Here is a 5977-nt window from a genome sequence, read left to right as displayed (position 1 = left end):
GTATTTTTCTATAATTAATTGGAATAATTCATATGTGCAGCTTCTATGGTCCAATTGTGGTGAAATTTTTATGGTAATAAAATTATTGTATGCTTGAACTGTAATAAAAATTTCATACTGATTGGACCATGTATAATCTAGTTATAGATTTATTTAGTTTTATGCTCGTTAAATCTATGCTCCAAATCTATTAAATCTATAAATAATTTATAATTGATCCAATGAGTATGAAATTTTTACTACAGTTCAAGTATACAATAATTTTTCTACCATAAAATTTTTACCCCAATTGGACCATAGAAGCTCCACATATGAATTATATCAATTAATTACAGAAAAGTATAGGTCTAAAGCTACATTAAAAAAATTGTACAAAACTATACCATATTATATGCTCACTGTGTAGATCTACTCAGGTGGAGTCCAACAAAATTAGATTTTTTATTTTATGATTTTTCTGTGATTTAATATGATTTTTTCAAAGATTTAGTGGAAATAAATAAAAAAGAAAAAATATAAAATCGTGTTACTGTAGCAAACCCGCCGTCCGAAACCTCCTGAGGGGGTTATTTGACCGATTTTGGATAGTTTGGGGATAAAGTAGACGGTTTTAAAGTTGGGGGTGAAGTAGACTACCACTGATAGTTCAGGGTGTTAAGGAGACTTTTTCCTTATGATTTTTTGAACTACAGTACAAACGCATACGCTTAAATGTATATACACTCACCCTTACGAATACACATATGCAACCCTACCCATATAAGCACCTCCGAGAGACTTTATCCTCTGAGAGACTGAGCCGACAGATCTTCGAGATTGACGAAGTCACCACTGGTGCCTCGCTATCGACGGACACGTCCGCCTACCATTGAAATAATAGCGCTAGTTAAATTCTGGAACAAATACAGAAAAATATAAGCACTAGTGCCAAGCCGAAAACTCAAATCCTAGTGTGATTGCTATGTTCACGGATTACTCCTTATGATTGCTATGTCATGGCTGCAATGGTTGCTGGCATTGGATCATCTCTGTGTGGTAGTTGTCTTTTAAAAAAAAGAAAATTTGAGGAACAAGATCCCTGTGATTAAAATACTTTGACCGATCATTTGGTCTTTCGCCAGTAACATCGAGATGGCGGAGTATATAGGTGGGCATATTACCCGAAACCCGAACTCCGAACCCAAAAAATCCGAGCCCGAACCCGAAAAATCCGAACCTGAAAAACCCAAATATAATTTCGGGTTGCAAGTCACCGTACCCGAAATTATTACGAGTAATTTGGGTATCAAATCACGGTACCCGAACTACCCGAAAAACCCAAACAGCAACCCAGCCCAAGTATTTTTTTTGAAAGAAAGAGCTCAGCCCAAATTCCTCCCGTCAGCCCAGCCCACCAACCTTGCCTCTTTACATTCCCAGCCAGTAACCCTAGCAACGCACGCACGCAGCCCAGCCCCCGGCCCCCCATTCTCCCGTGAGTCCTGCACCCCTGCCCGTGACGGCGGCGCATCTCGTCCACGCGACGGCCACCGCGGCACCGCCCACTGGCCGCGCGGCGCGAGTGTGCAGCTTCGGCGTCGCTCTCCTCTCCTTGGCCCCGGCGGCGCCGGCCTCGTCAATTGCAGACAAGTAGCTCGATAAGGATCGCTCGCTAGCGGCCAGCGACCAGGCTGTTTGCTTCCTGATCTATTGCTTCTTGTGCTTGCTTGTTGCATATTGAATCTGTTGCTTCCTGCTTTGCATCTGTATTGCTACTTTCTCGTTGCCTTCTTAGCTGCATATCGGATTGTTCGGGTAAACCCGAATCCGAATCCGAAATGTCGGGTTTTATTTATTTTGAGTAAATTTCGGGTTGAAGTTTTCAAAATCCGAAATTTAAAGAATCCAAAAAATTCGACCCGAAAATTTCGGGTAGCCCAAACGCCCAGGCCTAGCGGAGTACAAGACGGGCAGAAGATTAACGTGGCGGCAGGCAATTTCCAGTCGGACCACGGCCGGACATGTGGGTGGAGAAATTTTGAATGGCGCAGGTGAAATTAAACGGCAACAACAGTCAACAGTACACCTACGTACTTGCTCTGTTCTGTGCGGCCAAGAGAAGCTTCAACGTCAACGGTCAAAATTGACTGAACTGAGCACGACTGCTGGAACGGCATTTGGGGTTTCCCGGGGGGGGGGGGGGGGGGGGGGGGCTTTGACAATCACAAACGTTGAGCTTTGACAAATTGTCACCGCGAACATGGACTTTGCAAAATCACCATCATTGTCATTTTCTCTCTTTTATTTATTTATAATTATAATTCTTTTTTTCCCATTTACTTCGACCAAAATGACTACATTACCCCTTATTATGTTTACGTGAAAATAATACCTAGCTAATGGCTGCCGCCGATTGCCTCACCTTCTCCTTGCCGCCGATCACAACTAGTACTAACGCGCACTACAAGCACCAGCGATTAATTGCAGCGCTAGCCACGATCTCCTAGGTTGAGAGGGCAATACGCAGCTGCATGGAACCTGATCCACGGTGTTTTCTCTTTATTTTGTTTTTGGTCAACTTTATTTTACAGATGAAGTGCATTCTGAAAATTATAACAGAGATGCTGTGCATCCATTTTGAAACTATCAATTTCTGCGTATCTTCAATTTCATCTAAACATCTAGTAGAACTGTTCCGCCTCCCTCCCTCCCTCCCTCCAATCCAGCCTCCTTCACGTATGTTTGTTGGCTTCTAGCAGGCTTGCGAGCGGCGGCGGCGTGCGTGCCTGTGCTCGGGGAAGGCTGGGGCTATATATCGTCCGCGCGACAAAATTTGAAGCCATCACCTGAAGACTTCCCTTCTTCCTCATGCTTCAGTGGGTGGCGGTGGCGAGCCAAGGAGGGGGGAGCGGCCGCCAGCGAGATCGCCGGGGGCTGGGGTGGTGGAGGACGGCGGCGGAACTTAATTTTTTGAGTTGCTGGGGTTTCCATGGCTGCCGACTCTAGAGGAGGTGGCCGGGGGCTGCGGTGGTGGCATATTGGACAGCAGAGGGCAAGGCGCTGCGGGAGCGCCACCGGCTGGGCGAGGTAGGACCCTCGGTGGGCGGCGGCTGGCGGAAGAGCAGCGGCGCGGCGACAAGAAAGGTTAGGGGCCGCGGCGAAGGCGTCAGGGCAGCACCGGAGCCGGCGGAGGTGTGGGGACGGGGAAGGGCGTTGGTGGGCAGCGTGGGCCTGGATGCCGCTTCCATCACATTCAGTGATGTATAGCTGCGCCAGGGGGTCCCAGCAGGTGGGTGAGCGACGGTGGGGTCAAGCTGGCAGGCGGATCAGCGTTGGCGGCGAGAGCAGGCAGCCCGGCATGAAGGGCAAGCTGGCAGAAGCAAGCAGGCGGGTGGCGGCGAGGGCGAGCAGCTAGGCACATGGCCGGCGGAGACAGTGCAGGCTAGGATAGATTTCAGGGTCAATTTGGTCCTTTCAGATCTAGGAAATGGAAAAAGGAATTATAAATAAATGAAAGAGTGAAAATGGCAATAAAATCAATGTGCTATTGTTATAAATTGTGATTTTGTGAAATCCATGTTTGTGGTGGCAGTTTTGGGAAGCCTACATTTGTGATGGTAAAAATTATAATTTCTCGGCCGAGCACTGACCTCTTCAGCTTGGGTGACGTTGGCAATGTGGGCAATATAGTCCAGGGGAATTGTCATCGTAATAAGAATATACATCTTCCGTATAAAGAATTTTAGTTTTTCCAAAATCAATGTAGCCTAAGTTTGACCAAATTTACAAAGAAGGATATTAACACCAAATACAACAAATAATTAATTATGAAAATATATTTCATAATGGCTAATTGTTTGTGTTTGATATTCAAACCATTATTACTCTTTTCTATAAATTTTATCAAACTTAGAATAATTTGATTTAGAATAAAATGATTTATATTTTAGGATGGATGGAGTACACGGGTTCAAATTGGGAGGGGATATCAGGAGTTCAGGAGAGGCATGTACTCCTTATATTTGTATTTACATATTGTTTTAACTCAAACTTCGCCAACTTTGACCAAAATTTTAGAAGGACACAGTTTACAATACCAAATTTGTTTCATTAAATCCACCATGAAATATATGTTAGGACAAACATAACATTTCATCAAAAGTAATTGTTTCATATGTTGGATAGTATATTATTGCTAGATTTTTATAGATTTAATCAAAATTAATTATATTTAATTTAGAACAACTCTAATCGGTATTTTGTAAATAAAAACAAAGAGCTTACCATATCACATCCTGGTTTACCAACATCTAGGCGCGGCTGGTGGGCTGACAGGCAGGCACAGCCATCGCGTGTGGACGTGGTGAAAAGCTACCTGCGACACGGGTGGACCGTGGACGGTCTTCTCGCCTTCTCTCATCTCGAGTCTCACGAGTCACGTGTGCAGGTGGAGGCGGAGGTGAGAAGACAGTCGAGCAGAGCAGAGCAGGGATCCACGCTTGCACATAGCGTTTTCATAAAGTCGCAATTATGTTCAGTGATTTATGTACAAATAATTATTAAAGAACCCTAGGTCGAGGGTCACCATGAAAATTGAAATCAACGGTTTTTGGATCGTCCCTGTCTTTCTAATCTATCTATATCTATTTTTCTATTTTTTTCTAATAATATAGTGAGTAAGATTTCCACCTAAATTTTTGATTTGGTCCATCTTATATTATTGACGAGTGGGCCAAAGTTCACCTCGTATACAAATCGGGCTCCATGACTCAATCACATAGATCTCTATAAATTAACGCAGGACAATTATTTGTATCCGATATTTATTATAATTTTATATGTACTTACTAACAAAGTGTGTCGCACGTAATTTAAAAAACTTATTAAACAAAAAAATTACTATTTCAAAAACCTATTAAACATACGTAAAGAGCAAGCTAGCAGCATTTGAGATTTTAAATGTTGACTGCCCACCATGTAGGCAAAATATCTATCTAATTAATCACTAACACATATATCCTTGTCTGATATCTTATGTAGTATATGTGTTGATATATTGCGGTGTTAAACTGTCACTGCGGTGTTATTAGTAAAACTGACAAGGCACACGAATTAACAAAATAAATATGGGATGCTTTGAGGGTGTTGCCGCAAGAGCTTCCGGATCTCAGCCATGGCCCATGGCCGACCGTGATCCTGGCCCCTTTCTACTCGTCGCGTTCTAGCACATGGGAAGCTCAGCGACAGGGGGGGGGGGGGGGGGGAGGACTAAGATGCGGCGGAGGAGGTCGGGGGGGGGGGGGTGGCTCACCTACGTTGGAGGGGCCCTGGCCGGAATTTGGCCGGAGACGAGATGGCCGGCGGCAGCTTCGTTGGCGGCGGTGCCCGACGATGTAGGGGCGACGAACACCGGCAGAACGGGTTCGGCTCGACGAGAGGGTCATCATGGTGGTGCTGGATTGGTCCAACGGCGGACGAACATGGCTAATCAAGAGAAGAGCGGCGAAGGTGTTGCGCTGCCAGCTGATGCTCATGCCCCCATCCTCCTCTCGATCCAACCTGGAACGTCCCAGCCACGGTCTGTCGTCAGATCCGCGCCGTCCCCGATCGCGTTCCGTGTGACTGTGATCTCATCCCCGCAGTGCAACACCTCCTCCACTCAATGTGTCGCGAAGTTCGCGGCCACCGCTCGGCGTCCAGCAGCGTCTCGTTCTCGGGGCGCAGCACCCCCTTCTCACCACGAGCGCGCAGAGCCCGCGCCCACTGCCGGCGTCTAGAAAAAAAAAACGGAGAGGGTGCCATGGGTACGACCAGCAGGTAAAGGATATATACCGATCGGTGACAAAACAAATTCGTTTTTGTCAAAAACATGCTCCAACTCTCAATTTGTATAGGTCTATTTCTCGCCGCACCTCCCTCGAGCCTAACAGGATCCAGCCTGAACGATGAGCTCAATTTAGATGAGAAAATTTTTCAATTGTTTTCAATTTTTATAATA

At 45.5% G+C, this 5977-nt stretch overlaps 1 long non-coding RNA gene across 1 annotated transcript; it reads right to left on the bottom strand.

Moving 5' to 3' along the window:
- Positions 1–645: 645 nt before the first annotated feature.
- On the bottom strand, positions 646–5731 carry LOC120701474. Its single transcript, XR_005686117.1, has 2 exons — positions 5291–5731; positions 646–862 (listed from the first exon to the last, which is right to left on the bottom strand). It is a non-coding gene; the product is annotated as an uncharacterized LOC120701474 (long non-coding RNA).
- Positions 5732–5977: the final 246 nt, after the last annotated feature.

This window comes from Panicum virgatum, chromosome 3K, assembly GCF_016808335.1.
Source record: "Panicum virgatum strain AP13 chromosome 3K, P.virgatum_v5, whole genome shotgun sequence".
In the NCBI taxonomy this organism is placed as follows: Eukaryota; Viridiplantae; Streptophyta; class Magnoliopsida; order Poales; family Poaceae; genus Panicum; species Panicum virgatum.
This window is presented reverse-complemented; position numbering and strand designations above follow the sequence as displayed.